This window comes from Mustelus asterias, unplaced genomic scaffold (assembly GCF_964213995.1).
Source record: "Mustelus asterias unplaced genomic scaffold, sMusAst1.hap1.1 HAP1_SCAFFOLD_178, whole genome shotgun sequence".
Taxonomy (NCBI): Eukaryota; Metazoa; Chordata; class Chondrichthyes; order Carcharhiniformes; family Triakidae; genus Mustelus; species Mustelus asterias.
In genome coordinates, this window is record NW_027590179.1 from 583,840 (window position 1) to 607,913 (window position 24,074).

Here is a 24,074-nt window from a genome sequence, read left to right on the forward strand (position 1 = left end):
GAATCAGTTCCCCGCTGGTGCTATGTTTCTGACACAAAAATAGACCCAGCTATTTTTCCTGCTGAAAATGTATCTGATTATAATATGTTTTTCACTCTCTCCATTTCGTTTGAGTGACAATAATCTGGGAGATTCAGGATTGAAACGACTGTCTGCGGCTCTGAGGAACCCAGACTGCAAAATACAGGAACTAAGGTAATTACCAGACTCTGTGGGATTGTATTAATAATCAGTGGATGTCTGACTCTGCAAATTATTATCAGTGTCAGTCATAGAGTCATTAATAATCACTACACATCATTCCTGTCAGTATGAGCGTTATTGTTGAACACCACGGATTTACTCTGGTTCCTGTAGTCTTTCTCTCTCTGATCTCCAGGTCGGAGGGTAAGAGCCTCAGATATTCTCACCGCTGCACTCAGTACAAACCATTCACTGATGTGTCTGAACCTGAGTTCCAATAAACTGAGAGATTCAAGAGTGAAAGCTTTAACTATTCATTTATAATTATTCTCCAAAACATTCATCAGAATAAAAAAGTTGGAGAAAACTTAAATGTTTATAAAGTTACCATATATGGCAGGTCACAGGTTCACTTTAGTTTAATTTGTCATTCAGATTAAAGGTGTTTAAGTCTGTAAATTTCTCAGTTTGATTCAAATAGAAAACTGTTGTATATTCATAGGGCAGTTAACAAACTACATTGAATTCTGATCAGTTACAGTCCAGGACATCCTGTTAAGCTCTGTTTTGTGTGAAACAGTGCTGAAGAAGCATCTTTAAAGAGAAGGGAGGGATTGAGGTGGAGAGGGTTAAGAAGGGAATTCCAGACCTTACAACCCAGGATCTCGAGGCTCAGCTCAGCTGCCAATGGCAAAAATCATAGGACAAAATAGTCGGAGTTAGGTCCCTATTAATAATGGTCAGTGCTGTTCATAACACAAATATTGATACTAAATATACCGTTGCTATCGATATTCATTAAAAACATGGTCAACTATGAATAGACACACAATCCAGTAAACAAAAGAGACAAAGGCAGCATGGATATGAAGTGATCTGAGTGACAGGAAACTGACAGCAGTGGTGAACTGTATTTTCCCCCTGAGAGGAAGCTTACAGTTGCTTTCACCAGCAATCAGTACAGTGTCATCGCTTCTCGGCCTTTTGGCTAAGATCAAGTGTAGTATGGATTGGATGCTGCACTTGGTTCAGGTCATTCGGTTACACTGAAGCTTCATATGTTTCATATGCAGCAATTTTTAAAAGCGGCACCTCGGCCTTTTGGCTAAGATGCAAATTAGATCAAGCCTTGGAGGAGGAATTCTCTGTCTCCTCCAATCAGCTTGGCTCATGTAGATCAGGCCCAAGACAGGGTAGAGGATTGCATGCCCTGTCTTGTCAGCCTGGATCGGAAATGTCTCAACTTGTTGAGACTCTGAATTGGACTTGATTTGATTGAATTGGAAAAGTATTTAAAAAAAACAATCAGTACAGTGTTACTATAACGAAATGTCTTTAACTATATTAAGGAAGTAGACTTGGGATAATCCAAAAATGAGATGTGAACCTGGTGAAGCTCCAGCACACGGCCACTTGCAGACCAGACAGCGGAAGCAGCATATAATAGACCGAGCTCAATCATACCAAAACCAATGGATCAGATCAGTGATCTGCAGTCTTGCCATATCCAGTCATAAACAGTGTTAGACATACCACAAATGTTGGACATGCCACTAACATTCGGCGACACGGTGATAGAGCGGGCAGCACTGCTGCCTCACAGCGCCAGGGTCCCAAGTTCAATTCCAGCCTTGAGTGACTATGTGGAATTTGCACGTACTCGCAGAGTCTGCGTGAGTTTCTTCTGAGTGCTCTGGTTTTCTCGCACAGTCCAAAGATGTTCAGGTTAGGTTGGCCATGCTAAGTTGTCCCTTAGTGTCTCTGGTTGTGTTGGTGAGAAGGATTAGTTGGGCAAATGTTACGGGAGGTGGGGCCTGCGTAAGCTATTCTTTCAATGACTTGGTGCAGACTCGATCGGCCAAATGGCCTCCTCTTGCACTGTGGGGATCCTATGCCTCTAGGAACATGCCACAAGAATCCCATCATTATGGATAAGGGAAGCCAATACATCAGGATAAATGATGAGGCTGAAACATTAGTAGCCATCTTAAGCCAGAAATGCCGAGTAGAATCATTAATCTCGGCCCCCTCTTGAGGTCCACAGCAGTGGAGATATCAATTTGATTCACTGTATGTGAGGTAAAGAAATGTCTGAAGGCACTGCATACCGCAAACTCTGTCAGCCTGGCAGTATCCCAGCAATGATACTGAAGATCTTGTGTTCCATAACCAGCTGTTCCCCAGCCAAGCTCTTCCAGAACAACCCCAACACTGGATCTACCCGACAATGTGGTAAAAAGCAGGACAAATCCAATCTGGTGAATTACTGTTCCATCAGTCTGCTCTTGATCATCAGAAAAGTGTCATCCTTCCAGTGCCTTATGAACATCACTGCAGGAGTTCCTCAGGGTGATGTCCGAAGCCTAACCACCTTCAATTATTTTATCAATGACCTTCCTTCCATCATAAGGTCAGAAGTGAAGATGTTCACTAATGATTGTACAATGCTCAGTGCTTGTCACAATTCCTCAGATAGTGAAGCAGTCCATGTCCGTAAGCAGCAAGACCTGAACAAAACAGATGATGCTGGGAAATTTCAGCACATCTGACAGCATCTGTGGAGAGAGAACAGAATTACTGTTTCACTTCTGGATGGGTCTTCAAAGAACAAAGAACAAAATAGCACAGGAACAGGCCCTTCGGTCCTCCAAGCCAGCGCCGCTCATGTGCCCAACTAGACCATTTGGTTGTATCCCTCTATTCCCAGTCTGTTCATGTGCTTATCTAGATAAGTCCTAAACGATCCCAGCGCCTCAATCACCTTGCTTGGGAGTGCATTCCAGGTCCCCACCACCCTCTGTGTAAAATACGTCCCCCTGACATCTGTGTTGAACCTTGCCCCCCTCACCTTGAACCTGTGACCCCTTGTGTTCATCACCTCCGACCTGGGAAAAAGCTTCCCACTGTTCACCCTATCTATGCCCTTCATAATTTTATACACCTCTATTAGGTCACCCCTCATCCTCCGTCTTTCCAGGGAGAACAACCCCAGTTTACCCAATCTCTCCTCATAGCTCAGACCCTCCATACCAGGCAACATCCTGGTAAACCTTTTCTGTACTCTCTCCAAAGCCTCCACGTCCTTCTGGTAGTGTGGCGACCAGAACTGGATGCAGTATTCCAAATGTGGCCAAACCATCGTTCTGTACAGCCGCAACATCATATGCCAACTTTTATATTCTATGCCCCGTCCAATAAAGGCACGCATGCCATATGCCTTCTTCACCACCCTCTCCACCTGTGCTGCCATCTTTAAGGATCTGTGGACTTGTACACCCAGGTCCCTCTGTGTGTCTCTACTCCTGATGGTTCTGCCATTTATTGTATAGCTCCCCCTTACATTAGATCTACCGAAATGCATCACTTCGCATTCATCTGCATTAAATTCCATCTGCCATTTCTCCACCCAATGTTCCAGCCTATCTATATGCTGCTGTATTCTCTGACAATGTTCATCACTATCCGCAACTCCAGCAATCTTTGTGTCATCCGCGAACTTACTGATCACACCAGCTACATCTTCCTCCAAATCATTTAAGGTCCCAGTACAGAACCCTGCGGAACTCCACTAGTCACAGACCTCCAACCGGAAAAAGACCCCTCCACTGCTACCCTCTGTCTTCTATGGCTGAGCCAGTTCTCCACCCATCTAGCTAGCCCACCTTTTATCCCATGAGATTTAACCTTTTGCACCAGCCTGCCATGAGGGACCTTGTCAAACGCTTTACTAAAATCCATACAGACGACATCCACAGCCCTTCCCTCGTCAATCGTTTTTGTCACCTCCTCAAAAAACTCAACCAAATTTGTGAGGCATGACCTCCCTCGTACAAAACCATGCTGTCTATCGCTAATGAGATTATTCAGTTCTAAATGCGCATATATCCTACCTCTAAGAATCTTCTCCAACAATTTCCCGACCATGGACGTCAAGCTCACCGGCCTACAATGACCCGGTTTATACTTGCTACCCTTCTTAAATAACGGGACCACATTTGCTATCCTCCAATGCTCTGGACCTCACCTGTGTCCAGTGAAGAGACAAAGATTTCTGTTAGAGGCCCAGCAATTTCATTCCTTGCCTCCCTGAGGAGTGTAGGATTGATGCCATCCGGCCCTGGGGATTTGTCTGTCTTCATGTTTCCTAAAAAACCTAACACTTCCTCCCTTGTAATTGAGATTTTTTCTAACAGGTGAACACCTCTCTCTGAGACACTACCAGTCAACATGTCCCTCTCTTTTGTAAATACTGATGCAAAGTATTCGTTTAGGATCCCTCCTACTTCCTTTGGTTCTCAGCATAATTCCCCTCCTTTGTCCCTGAGAGGTCCGATTCTTTCCCTAACAACCCTCTTGTTCCTAACGTATGTATAAAATGCCTTAGGATTCTCCTTAATCTGTCTGCCAAGGACATTACGTCACCCCTTTTTGCCCTTCTAACTCCCTGTTTGAGTTCTTTTCTACTTTCTCTGTATTCCTCCAGTGCTCCATCTGTTTTTAGCTGCCTGGACCTCATGTATGCCTCTTTTTTCTTTTTGATTAGACCCACAATTTCACTGGTTATCCACGGCTCTTGAATCCTACCTTTCCTATCCTTCCTCTTTACAGGCACATGCCTGTCCTGCAGTCCTATCAACTGCTCCTTAAAAGACTCCCACATACCAGATGTGGATTTACCCTCGAACAGCCTCTCCCAATCAACAGCCACCAAATCCTGCCTAATCCGGCTGTTGTTAGCCTTCCCCCAATTCAGCACCTTACCCATAGGGCAACACTCATCTTTTTCCATTACTATCCTAAAGTTTACAGAATTGTGGTCACTATTTGCCACATGTTCCCCCACTGAAACTTTGTTGACCTGACCGGGCTCATTCCCCAGTACTAGGTCCAGTATAGCCCCCTCTATAGTTGGACTGTCAACATATTGTTCCAAAGAACCTTCCTGCACGCATTTTATAAATTCTTTCCCGTCCAGGCCCCCAGCCCTAAGCGATTTCCAGTCTATGTGAGGGAAATTAAAGTCTCCCACTACAACAACCCTATTTTTTCTGCACCTGTCCAGAATCTCCTTACATATCCGTTCCTCAACTTCCCGTGGGCTGTTGGGAGGCCTGTCGTATACCCCCAGCATAGTGACTGCGCCCCTCCTGTTTCTGAGCTCCACCCACAGTGACTCGTTACCTGAACCTTCCAAATTGTCCACCCTGTGTACCGCTGTAAGATGCTCCCTAACTAGCATTGCTACTCCCCCACCTCGCCTCGACCCTCCTCTGTCTCGCCTAAAACACTTGTACCCTGGAATATTCAGCTGCCAGTCCTGTCCTTTTAACCAAGTCTCCGTCACTGCAACCACATCCAAGTTCCGCGCAAGCATTAAGGCTCTAAGCTCGTCTCTCTTGCCCATGACGCTCCTTGCATTGAAGCAGATGCACTCCAGACCTCCAGGCCCACTGAGGTCATCCTCCTCCAGAATGCTCTTCCTCTTAGATAGCCTTGTCTTGTCCCCAGCCTCTATGCTTATTGACCTATTGTTCTGATCCCCCCCCCCCCCCCCCGCCACATTAGTTTAAACCCACCCGAACCGCACTCGCAAAACTCCCAGCTAGAATATTCTTGCCCCTCCAGTTTAGGTGTAAACCGTCCTTCTTGTACAGGTGCCATCCTCTCTTGAAGACTTTCCAGTGATCCACGAATTTGAATCCCTCCCTCCTGCACCAGTCTTTTAGCCACGTGTTCAGCTTTACAATCTTCCTGTTCCTCGCCTCACCAGCTTGTGGCACTGGGAGTTGTCCAGAGATCGCTACCCTTAGAGGTCCTGCTTTTCAGCCTACTACCCAACTCCCTGAATTGCTCTCTCAGGACTTCCCTGCTCTTTCTGCCTATGTCATTTGCACCAATGTGGACAATGATGTCTGTCTGGTTACCCGCCCCTTTTAGGATGCTTCCTTCCCATTAAGAGACATCCAGGACCCCGGCACCAGGGAAGCAGACTACCATCCTGGAGTCTCGTTCGCGCCCAAAGAACCGCCTGCCTGTGCCTCTAACTGTTGCATCCCCACTACTATTGCTCTCATAGTCCCCCTCTTTCCCTTCTGAGCCACAGAGCCCGACTCCGTGCCAGTGACCCAGTCACCGTGGCTTCCCTCTGGAGGGTCATCCCCCCCCCCCCCCCCCCCCACCCCACAGTATCCAAAACGGTGTACTTATTCTGGAGGGGGACAACCCCTCCATTCGTCAGATCTCGAAGCTTAAGTCCTGAAGAATATTCAGGCTTAACCTGATAAATGGCAAGTAATGTTTCACTACACAAGTGCCAGGCAAGGACCATCTCCCACAGAAAGGAATCTAACCATATTCCCTTTACTTTGAATGGCAGCACCATTGCTGAATCCTCAACCATCAACATCCTGGCTGGTGGGGGCGCACTGGGACCATTGGCCAGACACGGAACTGTAAACACTACGGCTCCAAGAGTTGGTCAGAGTCTGTGAATTCAGATGAGGAATTTGCTTCCTGTTTCTCAAATGTTTGTCCTCCATCTACAAGGCACAAATCAGCAGTATGATGGAATCCACTCATCTTGATAGAATGAGTGCAGCTTCAAAAACACTCAAGAAACTCATCCATGACAAAGGAGCCACTGGATCAGCAGGCCGTTTACCAAATTAAACATGGACTCCACCACTGACACACAGCGGCAGCATTGTGTACCACATACAAGGTGGACTGTAGCAACTCACCAGGGCTCCTGAGACAGCATCTTCCAAACACGTACTACCTATCACCTAGATGGGCAAAGATATCAGATGAATGGAACAACAACGACCTTCAGATTCCCTTCCGAGCCAGACACCATCCTGACTTGGAATATATTCGCTTCTCGGCCTTTTGGCTAAGATCAAGTGTAGTATGGATTGGATGCTGCACTTGGTTGAGGTCATTAGGTTACACTGAAGCTTCATATGTTTCATATGAAGCAATTTTTAAAAGCGGCACCTCGGCCTTTTGGCTAAGGTGCAAATGAGCTCAAGTCTTGGAGGAGGTGTTGCTTTGCTCGTCCAATCAGCTTGGCTCATGTAGATCAGGCCAGGACAGGGTGATTTGGTCGCTCACCCTATCTTGTCAGCCTGGATCGGAAATGTCTCAACTTGTTGAGACTTTGAATTGGATTTGATTTGATTGAATTGGAATATTGCTTTTGCATCAGTGCTGTGGGATCAAATCCTGGACATCCCTTCCTAACGGCATTGTACCAGATGGCTGCAGATTTTAAGAAGTTGATTCACCACCACCTTCTCTAGGGCAATTGGGGATGGGTTACAAGTCCTCGCATTGCCAATGACACCATGAAGGTCACCAATCTCTCGCTGGAGGATGTCATTTATGTTCATACCTGAGACATGGTAACACTGCTGGCCTGGATTGACTCCTCCATGCTTTGTGTATGGAGACACGTAGCCTTTGTAAACTCCACCAGATGTTCAAACAGCTTACACTGCAGCTCCAGTATCTGCCGCCTTGTTAAAGACTTTAGTGATTTTTCATCTTCCTGAAGCTGGCAATGCTCTGTCCTCAGAGTGTGAGTGAACTCAGCTATTACTGCCTCCATCAGCTGCTCGGGTTTCTCTGTGCTGTCCTGTGCTGCCAGATTGTGACCCCTTTGCTAATCGTGTGAGACAGTAACTGCTCTGGTGGAGGTCACGATGGAATAACATGACAGTGCATCCTCTGAGGACCCTTCCTCATCTTCCGAGATAGATGCCTGTTTCCCGCTCACCGCAGCTGTTGATTTGTGAGAGAGTGAAGGATGTTACAGGGTAATGCACATTCCAACATGTCCTGCAGACTGTTCCTAATCTGGAACTCCATGTGACCAATGGTGAACACACAAACACCAGGTTATGGACTCAGCAGCAGAGTCTCTCCTCTGTCCATCCATTCACTCACACAATCTCTCTGGATCCACAACCCATCTCACCATCAGCGATTGCCCACCCAGCCTCCAGGTCTCCCAGCTCCAGCACTTCATCTTCCATTGCCATAAGGATGACACAATCCGCACACTGTCACTCTTGGCTGCTTCTCTGACATTTTGTGCTCTCTTCTACAAGCACATAAATTTACATTGTTACTCACCCATCGAAGACACGCCCTATCCTATTGGTGCTGCCTGCCTGACAGACCATCATGGGACCACCAGGCTGGTCACTCAGACTCGACAGTACAGCAGTCATCTCTGACTGGCCAGAACCCTTCACAGAGAACATAGAACATAGAACATTACAGCGCAGAACAGGCCCTTCGGCCCACGATGCTGCACCGACCAGTTAATAAAAAAAATAATAAAACACTGTGACCTCCAACCTAAACCAATTTCTTTTCTTCCATGAATCTATCTACGGCTCTCTTAAACGCCCCCAAACTAGGCGCATTTACAACTGATGCTGGCAGGGCATTCCAATCCCTCACCACTCTCTGGGTAAAGAACCTACCCCTGACATCGGTCCTATAACTACCCCCCCTCAATTTAAAGCCATGCCCCCTCGTGCTGGATTTCTCCATCAGAGGAAAAAGGCTATCACTATCCACCCTATCTAAACCTCTAATCATCTTATATGTTTCAATAAGATCCCCTCTTAGCCGCCGCCTTTCCAGCGAAAACAATCCCAAATCCCTCAGCCTCTCCTCATAGGATCTCCCCTCCATACCAGGCAACATCCTGGTAAACCTCCTCTGCACCCTCTCCAAAGCCTCCACATCCTTCCTGTAATGTGGGGACCAGAACTGCACACAGTACTCCAAGTGCGGCCGCACCAGAGTTGTGTACAGTTGCAACATAACGCTACGACTCCTAAATTCAATCCCCCTACCAATAAACGCCAAGACACCATATGCCTTCTTAACAACCTTATCTACTTGATTCCCAACTTTCAGGGATCTATGTACACATACACCTAGATCCCTCTGCTCCTCCACACTATTCAAAGTCCTCCCGTTAGCCCTATACTCAACACATCTGTTATTCCTACCAAAGTGAATTACCTCACACTTCTCCGCATTAAACTCCATCCGCCACCTCTCGGCCCAACATTGCAACCTGTCTAAGTCTTCCTGCAAACTACGACACCCTTCCTCACTGTCTACCACACCACCGACTTTGGTGTCATCAGCAAATTTGCTAATCCACCCAACTATACCCTCATCCAGGTCATTAATAAATATTACAAACAGCAGTGGCCCCAAAACAGATCCCTGAGGTACACCACTTGTAACCGCACTCCATGATGAATATTTACTATCAACCACCACCCTCTGTTTCCTATCCGCTAGCCAATTCCTGATCCAATTTCCTAGATCACCCCCAATCCCATACATCTGCATTTTCTGCAGAAGCCTACCATGGTGAACCTTATCAAACGCCTTGCTAAAATCCATATATACCACGTCCACTGCCTTGCCCCCATCCACCTCCTTGGTCACTTTCTCAAAAAACTCAATAAGGTTAGTAAGGCACGACCTACCTGCCACAAAACCATGCTGACTATCACCTATCAATTCATTACTCTCCAAATAACTATAAATCCTATCCCTTATAATTTTTTCCAACATCTTGCCGACAACAGAAGTGAGACTCACCGGTCTATAATTCCCGGGGAAGTCTCTGTTCCCCTTCTTAAACAATGGGACAACATTCGCTAACCTCCAATCTTCTGGTACTATACCAGAGGCCAACGACGACCTGAAGATCAGAGCCAGAGGCTCTGCAATCACTTCTCTTGCCTCCCAGAGAATCCTTGGATAAATCCCATCCGGACCAGGGGATTTATCTATTTTCAGACCCTCCAGAATATCCTGCACATCCTCCTTATCAACTGTAATACTGTCAATTCTACTCCCCTGCAACCCAGTGTCCTCCTCAGCTATATTCATGTCCCCTTGCGTGAACACCGAAGAGAAATATTGGTTCAATGCTTCACCAATCTCCTCCGGTTCCACACATAACTTCCCTCTGCCATCTATAACTGGCCCTAAACTTGCCCTAACCAACCTTCTGTTCTTGACATACCTATAGAACGCCTTAGGATTCTCCTTAACCCTATCCGCCAAAGTCTTCTCATGTCCCCTTTTAGCCCTTCTAAGCTCGCTCTTCAACTCCCTCCTAGCCAATCTAAAGCTTTCTAGTGCACTACCCGAGTGCTCACGTCTCATCCGAACATAAGCCTCCTTTTTCTTTTTAACCAACACAGAAACTTTTTTGGTGCACCACGGTTCCCTAGCCCTACCAATTCCTCCTTGCCTGACAGGGACATACCTATCACAGACTCGCAGTAGCTGCTCCTTGAAAAAACTCCACATGTCGGACGTTCCCAGTCCCTGTAATCTCCTAGTCCAACCTATGTTTCCTAATTCTCTCCTAATAGCCTCATAATTACCCTTCCCCCAGCTAAAACCACTGGCCCGAGGTTCATGCCTATCCCTTTCCATCACTAAGGTGAACGTAACCGAATTGTGGTCACTATCACCAAAATGCACACCAACTTCCAAGTCTAGCACCTGGTCTGGCTCATTTCCCAGCACCAGATCCAATATAGCCTCACCTCTAGTTGGCCTGTCTACATACTGAGTCAAAAAACCTTCCTGCACGCTTTGAACAAAAACTGACCCCTCTAACGAGCTAGAGCTATAACAATTCCAGTCAATATTAGTAAAGTTAAAATCCCCCATAACAATTGCCCTATTACTTTCACTCCTAAGCAGGATTGACTCCGCAATCCTTTCCTCAATCTCTCTAGAACTTTTAGGAGGTCTATAAAAGACTCCCAACAGGGTGACCTCTCCTCTCCTATTTCTAATCTCCGCCCATACTACCTCAACAGATAAGTCCTCATCAAACCTCCTCTCTGACACTGTGATACAATCTCTGACCAATAATGCTACCCCTCCCCCTCTTCTACCTCCTTCCCTACTTCGACTAAAACATTTGAACCCCGGGACCTGCAGCATCCATTCCTGCCCCTGCTCTATCCATGTCTCTGAAATAGCCACAACATCGAAGTCCCAGGTACTGATCCACGCTGCAAGTTCACCCACTTTATTGCGAATACTCCTGGCATTGAAGTATACACATTTCAAACCCTGCTCCACCTCACCTCTGCAATGCCGTGCATTGCAGTCCCCATCCATGCATCCCTCACTTTCAGCCCCACTACTCAGGATCCCTCCCCCCCCCCGAATCCGTTTAAACCTCCCTGCATGGCCTTAGCAAATTTACCCCCCAGGATATTGGTCCCCTTCCGATTCAGGTGTAGACCATCCTTCTCATAGAGGTCACACCTTCCCCAGTACGAGCCCCAATTGCTTAAGTACCTGAACCCCTCCCTCCTGCACCATCCCCTCAGCCATGAATTCAAACCCTCCCTCTCCCTATTCCTCTCTAAACTATCCCGTGGCACAGGCAAGAGTCCAGAGATAACCACTCTGTCAGTCTTGGTCTTTAGTTTCCACCCCAACTCCATAAATCCCTGCCTGATATCCCCTTCCCCTATCCTCCCTATGTCATGTGTCCCCACATGTACAATAACTTGTGGTTTATCTCCCTCCCCCCTAAGAGTTCTGAATACCCTGTCAGACACATCCCGGACCCCAGCCCCTGGTAGGCAACACACCAACCCTGAGTCCCTACCTTTAGTTCCGACCCTCCTATCTGTCCCCTTAATTGTGGAGTCCCCAATCACAAGGCCCAGTCTTTTACAGCCCCTAACCACCTGAGCTTTCTCACTCGGCTCACCCCCAGAGATCTGCTCTCTATGCTCAGTTGATTCCTCCTCAACTGTAGCCTCCAGCACCGAAAACCTATTATGGAGGGGAACCGCCCCAGGGGATTGTCCTCCCGATTGCTTCTTACCCCTCCTCCTGGCATTGACCCAAGCCTCATTTCTAGGAGTTACTATTTCTTTATAACTTTATATAGAGAGGCTGACATGTTCCTGACAGTCAATGCTGCTGTCAGATACATTGCCAAAGTATCTGGATTTCTCTTCCATTCTCATACACACATCAGCCTGTAGGTTTAACGCTCACCTTGTCAGAACATTTCAGTTTATTGATCCTTTTGCCTCACTGCAACCACGTACTGCCTGCTCAGGCCCTCGGCAGTTTCCATCCAGATCTGCTTGGGTTGATGTGACAGATCTCCTCCTCCAGTCCTGAGGGAACAGAACCTCCCTCCAAATCCATATAGCCTTGAGAATTTCCAGGGAAGTGTCAGCGAATTGGGTTTAATCTGCCTTCTGCCATTTCAGCCCTTTGTTCATTAACCAGGGCTCCCTCACTGGTCTCTGCAGAGCTGCTGCCTTGGAAAGTGCTGCTGGCTGCCTTTAAATATGGTGCCAGCATTGCCTGAATCGGATCTTCCTCTGCAGCGAGTGGTTGAGGTCTGGAATGCACAGGGTTACAGCGAGAAGGTGGGGAAATGACATTTAGTGCATTGCTCATTGGGGAGTCAGTGCAGACACCATGGGCCGAATGGCCTCCTTCTGCTCTGTAACAATTCTGTGATTCTGCCTGTGTTGCTTGAGTGGCGGCTTCCCCTCGCCGGTCAGACATTAATGTGCTGGTTCGAACTATCGTGTTGGGTTTGTTCCATTGGTTCGGTGTCTACAGTGTGATGTAAAATGACGTTAATGTAGTGGGTTTGATCCCTGTACCGGCTATGGGAGTTCCTGGAGTCCCACCTCCTCCCATTGCCCCACATTTACTGAGTTGTGTCCCTGAAACTACAAATAATAAATTGTCTCATACTGACCTGCAGGAGTCTGGAGTATATCTGGTGAGTGTTTTTGTTGTTTTTTAGTGTAGTAATTAAAATATCAATTGGATTTAAAATGAAGCTGCTGCATATTTCTCCCGGGATCTTCAGCACAGTGACTCCAGGGAGTTCAATCAGAACAGAGCAGAGTCAGGGAAGAGAGAGCACACACCCTATTTACAGCACAGTGACTCCAGGGAGCTGCATCAGAACAGAGTAGAGTCAGGGAAGAGAGAGCACACACACTATTTACAGCACAGTGACTCCGGGGAACTCCGTCACAGCAGAGTAGAGTTGGGGAAGAGAGAGCAGACACCCTGCACTGCGATAAGGTTAAAGGTCCAGACAATTAATGTTACTGAATACTGGTGTTTAAAGCCAGTTGAATGGTTCGTCGGAGACGAGGGAACAGGACAGAAGAATAGTTGTGGGACTCAGGGGAGTTGGGGGGGTTTAGTTCTGGTTCATTGGGGGATGTTAGTTGGGGGTTTTGGATGGTGATCATGTCATTGGGATCTAGTGGGATCTGGCTGAGTGATGGGTTTTGTGGTTGATTAGGAGAATTGGAGAAGGCAGTGGAGTCAGGTTGGGTCAGGGATAATGAAGATAAACCAGGTTATCCAAGGTTGTTGTATGCTGGTCAGTGGGGCATGATTGGATGAATCGGTTGTGGCGTTACTCAGGTATTAGATTAGATTGTGCGCTGTCTGACATTACCTGAGTAACTATCCAGGTGATCATGTGAATCTGTCCCAAGTCTCCGATTCTAACTGGGAGTCAGAGATATTCACCCAGGGTCGCAGGCAGCAGGAGATTCTCCATTGGCAATTTAAACTTCTCCAGCAGTTCCGAGGTAGATCCGTGCGTCAGGACATCCAAAGGGTCCCGATGCACATCTTCAGTTGTGTGTCTGGTCTCTGGCGATCCAGCAACCAGAAGATTTGTCCCATTAGCTCCAGTCTCCTGTTATTTACTCTGTTGTTCAATCTGTTTATTTTCTGTTTCTTCTTTAATCTATTTCAGGCTGAGGCGTAATCAGTTCAGTCCAAATGGAGAGAGACACCTGGAGTCACTGCGGGGATCCAGACCGGGACTGGAAGTGTTCGTGTGAACATTGCAATTTATAAACATTGCTGCTCCACCGGGTGCAGTGAATTCCTGAACTGTGCAGTTCTGTGCGCCATTTTCATCTCCACATTGAAAGAACAATTGCTGCAAACCATTGTTTAAACAGCAATGCGTTGTCAGTGTTCTCAGCAATAAAGTCTTCACCCTCCTTTCAAAAGGGAGCAGCGAAGATAATTCTCCAGGGAGAACAGTGGATGTGTGTGTGTGAGAGAGAGAAATTCTAACAGTACCCAGCAGAGGGCAGATTGGTCAATCTTGTCAGAGTTTCCTCTCTGTCTCTGTGAATGAATTAAAGGCTCCACCATCCTCTCCTCAAAACCTCTTTCATTGTCTTGTGATTAAAGTGATACAATGCCACCATCTGCTGGCGTTGCACAGCTACTGCAGGCACTGCACGTTGTGAGACTCAGACAGGTTCAGTACCTCCCATGTCTGCATCTGGGAATCGGTTGCTGAAGTGTGAATATTGAACAATATTGTCAGGGATTGAAGTTTGCAGCAGGAACCTCGGCTGGTGAATTAACCCTTTTATCACCAGACATTGTACATGAGCTCTGTTTCCTGATTTGGGAGATATTGTCTGGGGATTGTCGATGGGGATGATCTCAGACTGTAATGTGCACATTTGGTGCAGTTATCAGACACTAATCCCATTCAGAATGGGAGTGGGTAAACTCTGTAATTCCTGTGTCAGACATTGTCAGTTTTAATCTTCCACGATGGATCTTGCTAACGGTTTTTTAAATATTTCCAAGATAATTGCCTCAATTTCACAGACTGATTCTTTCAACATTGAAAACACAAACATTTTAAGACACAATGACAGCCGTTATTCACATTTTGTCTGTTCTCTGGCAAACAAAAATCAGTTCTAAACAAACTATTCCCATGTTGCAGCTCTTGCTGTACAATTCCACAGGTTTCGGTGATGCAGAGAGCAGCTCCATTGGAATCCAAATCCGCCCCTCCATCCCCTGTTTACCCTGCCAGTTATCAACCTCAACAATGCTTCCCACGTATTTATCAGGAAAAGTTTCAGTGTTGACGCTGGTGAAGCAGGGTGACCATTCCTTAACCCACAACAAACACACACACACACACACGGTAAATGTTACTTCAATTATTTCTGGAACTGTTAATATCCCGAATGCACGGGTTGGTTAAGATGATTCCAATCCAAAATTGGAAAGTGTTTCTGCTTTCCAATCTCAACCTCACACAGACAATGACATTCCCACACAAAACCACACTATCACAAACATAATCTCACACAGACACTCACACAGAGCAATGTACACAGAGACACAATCATGAAAACAATCACATACAGACACACGATCAGACACATACACACATCTACAAATCCTATATACATCCCTCCAGACACACACAAAGATGCACTCAGACACAAACTGACACCCACACACATTTACACACTGACATGCTCACAGGCACAGAGAAACACACTCAAACCCACATACTTGCACATTCTTACCCACGTACTGACACACAGAAAGACTTACAGAGAGAAACACAGAATCTGACTTAAATACACACAACACACAGCAATACACCCACAGAAAGGCACAGCACAAACCACAGCAAGCAACAAACACATGGACTGCAGTGGTTAACGAATTCTCAGCACTTCGAAACCAAATGGAATTCAAGTTGGACAACAAGTGATCACGTTTCTTCTGAAACCGACATCCCTGAAACGAAAGCAAAAAAAGGAACACTGTCGTAGCTTTGCAGAAGATGCAGTTTCCTCTTTCCTTGTTCCTTATATCTCACTGAGCAGATGCAGAGCTATAGCATAGAAAGCTCGAATTCACAATTCCTGTCTGTTCCTGCACACTCACCTTCGCTTTATTTAATTTTTGAATGCATGATTTATTTTGGATTATCCAAAGATCTCAGGACAGATGCATGATGTCAAACATTGCCATTATTTATAAAACTCTTTATTTTACCATGACAGATATTACCTGACGTTTGCCAGATAGTTGCTTTTCATCCATCTGCAGTTACAGCTGCCGGCGCTGAAAAGTGGACAGATATTCAACACCAATAAAACGTCACATTGAATCAGGGAAATTCTTCAAAGACTATTAATTAATTACTTTCAAATTAGTATCATTCCTTCAGAACAATCTGTTCATTTTATCCATTACTACAATTTAAATGAACTTTATTGTGTTGTCTGGTCTGTGCTAGTTTTAACTTAATACTGCTCAGTATGTGACATGATCTATGTTATTGAGTCTGGGAAGAGAAAAGGTTAATGCTGCTGCTCTGTAATTGTAATGAATATTCCTCATTTTATAATCGGTATAACAGTAGTTATTTGCAATTAAATTCTAGTTGGGGAATTAGTCAAATGCTAATTGGGAATCATTAGAATCCTGAAACTAATACGTACACTGAAGCGAATAAAGAGCGGGGGGCTAATATAAATACTGGAGCTAACAATGAGCGTCACATTAAAAAGACCATAAAACCATAAGATGGAGGAGCAAAATTCAGCTATTCTGATCATCGAGTCTACTCTGCCATTTAATTGTGGCTGAAAAATTTCTCAACCCCATTATCCCACCTTTTCCCCATAACATTTGATCCCCTAACCAATAAAGAACGTATCTATCTCTGTCATAAATACACTCAATGAACAGGCCCGCACAACCTTTTGTGGCAATGAATTCCATCGATACACCACCCTTTGGCTGAAGAAAGTCCTCATCTCGATGCAAAAGGGTTGTTCCTTTTTCCTGGGCTGCGCCCTCGGATCATTGTCTCTCCTACGAGTGGAAGCATCTTCCCCACATCCACTCTATCCGGGTCTTTCAGTCTTCTGTAAGTTTCAATAAGAGCCCCCCAACCTTTATCCTTCAAAACTCCATCGAGTTCAGACCCAGAGTCCTCAAACACTCCTCATACATCAAGCTGCTCATTTCCGGGATCATTCCCGTGAACTTCCTCTTGACCATCTCCAGGACCAGCACATCCTTTCTCTGAGACAGAGCCCAAAATTGATCACAATACTCCAAATATGGTCCGACCAGAGCCTTATAAAGCTTCAGCAGTACATCCCTGGGTTTGACGGCACGGGTTATTTCAATTTCTAAATGTTGCAAAGAACTTGAGGTTAACAATTAAAACTCAGCTGATAAAGTTATTTTTACATATCAATGTCCCAGATTGGTTTGTTGTGGTTGGCCTAACAGGAGGAGATTCCGCTGCAGTTTCCAGTCGCTTTCTCATCCGCTGGGAGTGGAATTGATTTAACTGCTGTCTGTGATCGCCTTGAACAAATATGAAATTGAGATGATAAAGTTTGAATTGTAATATCTAAATGTGTAAAGTATGTGGGAGCAGAGTGGATTTGATAAAGGCTGGATTACAGACTGGGGGAATTAGAGTGAAGCTGTTGTGCTGAGTGAATGGCTCTTGTACGGAAGTATGGGAGAGAGGGATGAATGAAGGGAGGGAGGGAGATATGGGAGAGAGGGATGAATGGAGGGAGGGAGAGATGGGAGAGAGGGATGGATGGGAGGGTGAAATGGATGCAGAGAGGGAGGGAGGGATGGATTGAGGGAGGGAGAGATTGATGGAGAAAGGGAGGGATGGGGAAAGAAATGGATGGATAAAGGGATGGAGGGAGGGAGGAATTGATGGAGAGACGGAGGGAGCGTGAGATGGATGGAGGGAAGGACCGGAATCTGCTGCGGAATTTATTGTGGTATGTGGAATTTGTTACTAGCTGCACACCATCTCTTAGCGTATCAAGCTCTGATATTATATCTGATGGACATTGACTCAGCTTCCACTGCAATGCAGGCTGACATCCGCCAACATCTTAGGTCAGCAGTGGAAGCTCAGGTTACAACGATTGGATCCATGCTTGCTGCCATGCAGCCTCAGGCAGCTATTCGCATGGAGTGAGGTCTTCACGGGGTCTGCATACACTCTTCAATCGAGAAATATGTGCTGCCACAGAACGTTACTATTGCTGCTGTCATGCCTCATTGGAATGGCAGTGGCTGAGCGGAGCAAGAAAATGCTGCTTTCTATCAGAATGCTCATCCCATTCACTGACAGTTTGTCAGTCTCCGTCATGTTGCCAATTAGCCAGTTCAGACAGCTGATACCCATCTCCAGATGTTGCAAAGAAAATTTGAGTCATCAACCACCAACTTTCTTGACTCTCTCCCAATGAACGGAAGCGGACGGAACGTTGAAATAACAACTGGACAAGATTGGTGTTAGGGCAGATAACTGCTTTGGAAAATAATGGGAATATTGGCACCAAACAAGCGTCAGTCCGTGGCCATCGCCAACGAGAGAGAATATTACCATCTCCACTTGAAATGCAATAGAAATATCATCGCTGCATCCTCCAAAAGCAAAGCTTAATAGTTACCATTAACCATTAATGATTACCAGTGTTTAATTATTCTTTAAATAAATAGGCAACCAAATGACAGGTGAGTGACATTTTATTTATTTTATTGGAAATTATTTGGATGTTCGCTCGATAGTTTTCAGAAACACCTGAGCTGCTGCAGAGAGACAAAGATGTCAGCGATCAGCTCAAAGTCAAATGGTCGGTATCAGGTGGAAAGGTTTTTTTTCCAGACTTTGATATTGACCAGAGAGAGGAATAGAATCATAGCATATGGGACGGAATAGGAGCTCCTGATTAAAATAGTATCTTCTGTCTTCTCGAAATTTGATTGACAAGAATAGTAATGCAATTAAACATGGTTTACACAATTAATGGCTGTTTAGGGAAACTTAACAGGAACACCAATGATTGCCAGAGTGGGATAGTAACCAGCATGAATGATCAAAAATTGTGTATCAGATCCGATGAGCTAATGTTTCCCAATAATAATCCATTGTCAGATAGAAAAGTCCCTCTGTTAATCTCCTGCTCATTATTGCAACATTCCAGTCCATTGGTCTCCGATTCTGATCTGCGGCTGTGAAATTCCAGTCTGTTGTTCTAGCACTCTGACCCATTGTTGTAACATTCCAATCCATTGTACTCAGATTCGGATCTCTCCTCTCCCTCTTTCTGGAGCCGCTGATCCTTGTTTCTGATTCAAGTGCCGCTCCCACTGACACTATGGGAAAACTTACTGAAATGAGTGCTTTTTTGATAGTATCACAATTCGGATCCGTGGAGACTGATATGAATTGCAGTCACTGAACAAAGAGTTTCAGTTAACTCCATTCAATCCAGCACTTTCTTTATATCACTATGAAGTGAGACAATCAGCTGTTCTGGATGACATATGTTGGTTTACAGAAGGATAGGATGGTGGAAATAGCGGAGGGACTAGTTTGACCTTTCTGGTACACTGGTGTTGTGCCAGAGTATTGAGGTTTGTACGTTATCCTCGTTCTAAAAAAATAATGATTCACCGTGGTGCGTACATCAGCATAGAATATGTGGTGAGGAAATCTGTACAGGCCTGAACACTAATAAAGATGAGACTTTTTGGTAAAGTATGTATTTCGAATGAAAAAGAAAACTTATACCAATGTCAGTGGGATTTTGTGGGCCATGACTTCCTGGATCTCCAGTGTCCCATTTGGGGCTATCCCAAGGATGGACTGGGGAATCCCTTTTTGCATTTCCTCACTTAATTTTGTTTTCCTTCAATTCTCCAGAACATTCCATGAACTGCGCTGCTGGGCTTGGAACTTTTGATGTAGAATCATAGCATCATTAAAACGCTATAATGCAGAAGCAGGTACAGACTCTCTCTGACAAAGTACCTTTCCCTATCCCGGCATCCGCACCCTTTTACCATAGCTAATCCATCTAACCAACACATCTTCGGACAGTAAGGGGAATTTATCATGACCTAAACTGCAGATTTTTGGAATGTGGGAGAAACCCGGTGAACTCAAAGGAAATCCACGCAGGAGAATGTGTATGTTGCACACAGACAGTCACCCGAGGCTGGAATTGAACCCGGGTCCATGGTGCTGTGAGGCAGCAGTACCAACCAATCTTTCACAGTGCTGCTCTGTATGATGCCAATTTCTGCCATTTTTGGCAATTTTAACCTCATTTTTACTTGGAACGAGTTCGAAGGGAAGAAAAAGAAACTTTAAACTTGAGACTAACTATGTTAGAGTGTTGGACAGAACCCTGCACAGAAGCCCGCCACACCCCTTCCCTCCATCCACTCTCCAGCATGGCCACCACCCTGGTGCACACACCCTCATTACATCTCTCTGCCTGTCCAGAGAAAATGTGTGTGAATCAATGGCGCGCACCTGGGTGGGATATATGTGGGTTCTGCGAGGCTCAATATTTAGAACAATCTTCCCGGCCACGCTGGCAGAGTCCAAAAGCACTTCCCACCAGTGCTCCGCCAAAAAGATCACACACATAGGAAACTAAATGACATCTGTGTTAGCCAATCCACCTCACCCGCGCGTCTTTGTACTATGGGAGGAATCAGAATCAAAGTATCCCTACAGTGCTGAAGGAGGCAATTTGGCCCATCGATTCTGCACTGACTACAATCCCCCCAGGCCCTATTCCCATAACCCCCACTTACCGTGCTATATCCCCCTGACATTAGGGGAAATTTACCATGGCCAATCCACCTACCCTGCACATATTTGGACTGTGGGAGGAAACCGGAGCGCCTGAGGGAAACCCAAACACACACACACACACACAGGGAAAAAGTGCAAGCAGGAAATAGAAACAATGACAGAACATCATTCCTGGCCTTGTTCATGTACCTCCATGTATTTAACCCGCTTGCCCCCTAACACACACATCTTGGAACACTAATTGGCAATTGAGCATGGGGATCCACTGTGACCAATCGACTTAACCACACATTTTTCAAATGCAGGAGCACTCGGAGGATGGCCGCGCAGAAACTGGGAGAACATGTGAACTCCACACAGACAGGCACCCAAGACCAGAATTGAAGCAAGTGGCCTGGCACTCTGAGGCAGCAGTGCTAACCATTCTGCCACCATAGTGCACGTCTTACAATTAAAGGGCATAATTTCAGTATTTGCTGATTGCATATTACTCGGAGATCTAATGAACTGATATCAGTTAGATTTTATAGGATTCAAATAGGATCTAGACATGATCAGAGACACAACAGATTAATATCCATACATGTATATGTTCCAGTGTATGTGTACATATCGATGTATACAAAGTGGTGGGACATGCTTATGAGATGCTTTTAAACAAAAGCGACATGTTATTTGTTTTCCTGAATAGAGGCATAGAATAGTCAATGCAAGAATGTCACCTTAACATTGCATTAATCTTTATTTAGTCCACAGCTAAAGCAAGGTGTTTAATTCTGTGTACCAAATTTCCTGGTCTGGGAGAAGGTGCTCAGGAAAGTAAGTAGATTGGTGATGATAATGAGTAGGAGCTTCAGTCACGTGGTGAGACTGACGAAGCTGGGACTGCTTTCCCGAGAGGAGGTCCAAAATATAAGATACTCAGCAGACAAATTTAAAAACCAGTCTGGGTTCACTCTGACCGTTGAGATTCAGTGTCTCAGGCCTGGTTGTGTTCACTGTGTCCTTTCAGATTCAGTGTCTCAGGCATGGCTGGGTTCACTTTGTCCTTTCAGATTCAGTGTCTCAGGCATGGCTGGGTTCACTCTGTCCTTTGAGATTCAGTGTCTCAGGCCTGGTTGTGTTCACTGTGTCCTTTCAGATTCAGTGTCTCAGGCATGGCTGGGTTCACTTTGTCCTTTCAGATTCAGTGTCTCAGGGCTGGTCGGGTTCGCTGTGTCCTTTCAGATTCAGTGTCTCAGGCCTAGCTGGGTTCACTCTGTCCTTTGAGATTCAGTGTCACAGGCCTGGCTGGGTTCACTGTGTCCTTTCAGATTCAGTGTCTCAGGGCTGGTTGGGTTCACACTGTCCTTTGAGATTCAGTGTCTCAGGCATGGTTGGGTTCGCTGTGTCCTTTGATATTCAGTGTCACAGGCCGGGCTGGATCCCCACTGTCCTTTAAGATTCACTGTCACAGGCCTGGCTGGATGTGCTGACTCTCATGGTTCTTTAGAATTGAACGGAGTTGGACATTTTTGGGTTTCCGATGGGGTTGGGACAAAGTTTCTGTGGAGATAAAGATTTGCAGCAGCAGACAGATTTTCACCTCCCTCACTCTCTGGTCAAATGGTTGTATTGAGGTGACCTTATTTCATGATGTTGGAGGAAACTGATCTCTCTCTATTTCCTCTTACCAATCTCATAAAGCAATCACTGCACATTTAGTTCTATATCTGGCCGCTGTCTTATTCTCACTGTGCATCAGGTAACACATTGTCCTCACTTGGTACTCGCTCCACTCATCCAGGTAAATCAGTTATTCACTCGGAATATCACCAGCAATCCTGTAACATCACTGAGGTCGCCACTGATGTCACTAAACAACCAGGTTATAACAATTTCCTGACTTGTGTTATCAATAAGTATATCCAGAAACTTCACTGATCACTGCCTTATTTCCATTACACAATCGGACACATCATTGAACTTATTTCACCATGGCTGATATTACCTGATGTTTGCCAGTTAATTTGACTTCCATCCATCTGTAGTTGCAGGTGCCAGCCTGAAAAGTGGATAGATTTTCTATGACAGGGAAGCACAACATTGAAGCGGGAAAATTGTTTGAAAACTATGATTTATTGAGCTCCAAATTAGTGTCATTTCTTCAGAACACAAACAATTCATGTCATCTATTATTTCATTTTAAATTAACGTTGTTGTTGTCAGTCCTCATTCAGGCACATAGCTGAATGGTCTTGCAGTTCTGTAAGGCGAGGTAAAGGCATGAAACATGTCTTCCCTTTGGTGAGGGTAGAAAAACTTTAAACCTCATCCCACAATATGGAGCGGTATATTTGGATTACTTTTGGAGTACTTTTATGGCACCAAGATTGGGATAACTTTGGAATCATGAATGTCATCAGGCGGTGACTGCTCGGTTAATGTGTGTATTCAAGATAAGGTCAATCGTTTTACAGATATAAAAGATATCAGTGTGTAGACCTGTAAGAAAATCAGATTTCCTCCCACATTCTGAAAGTCGTGCTGATTAGGTGCATTTACCCGGACTGTGACAACGAGGGGAATTTCATAGTAACTTCATTGCAGTGTTAATGTAAGCCTACTTGTGACACTAATAAATACACTAAAATAAAACTTTGATCTCAGCATATCGAATCCAGCAATTGGACCATTGTGAGAACCGGGCCTCTGGAAGTGATGAAACTGATCCTCAGGGGCGCTCCCAACAATTGGTTAATCGACATCAAGAAGGTGAATCTGTATGCGCAACCTCACACTGAAATCATGCTGCTCCCTGTGAGTTCACACAGTGTCTAAAGCCAGATGTTTGTCTAAATCCAACGTTTACAATAGTTCACCGAGGAGAATGCTCTCTCCTGATTCCAAATCACCATTACCCCACTGCAATGTGTGATGAGCGTTAACCATTATTCTCCCATTACACGATCCCTATCAGATTTTAGTGAACGGCATCAGTATACACTCGGCATGTGCAGCTTCCAGAAAGCGTCCATAGTGGCCAATCACATTCTGGCATCAGTGAATCCTGAGGCTATGAGGGGCTCCGATCTCTGCTCCTGTTCTTGAGCTGATAGTGATTGTCAGTGCCACTGTCCAGCTGCAGAAAAAGTCCTGTGATACATACTCTACAAGGCTGTGGCGACTAGGGGAATTTCACAGTCACTTCATTGCAGTGTTAATGTAAGCCTTACTTGTGACTATTAAATAAACTTTAACTTTTGATGCTCTGCTGACTCTGCTAGATTATATTACACATTGCGAAATGCGTCCGTCATGATGGGCTCGAACATTTGTGTCAAACGCAGATGTATTTGTATGTTTTACTAAGTACGCTATAATCCCAATTTATTTC

The 24,074-nt window shown here is 45.3% G+C and overlaps 1 non-coding gene across 1 annotated transcript; it reads left to right on the top strand.

Moving 5' to 3' along the window:
• Window positions 1–7,055: 7,055 nt before the first annotated feature.
• Window positions 7,056–7,248, top strand: LOC144485260 (U2 spliceosomal RNA). The gene has a single exon (XR_013496154.1). It is a non-coding gene; the product is annotated as a U2 spliceosomal RNA (small nuclear RNA).
• The last annotated feature ends 16,826 nt before the right edge of the window (window positions 7,249–24,074 follow it).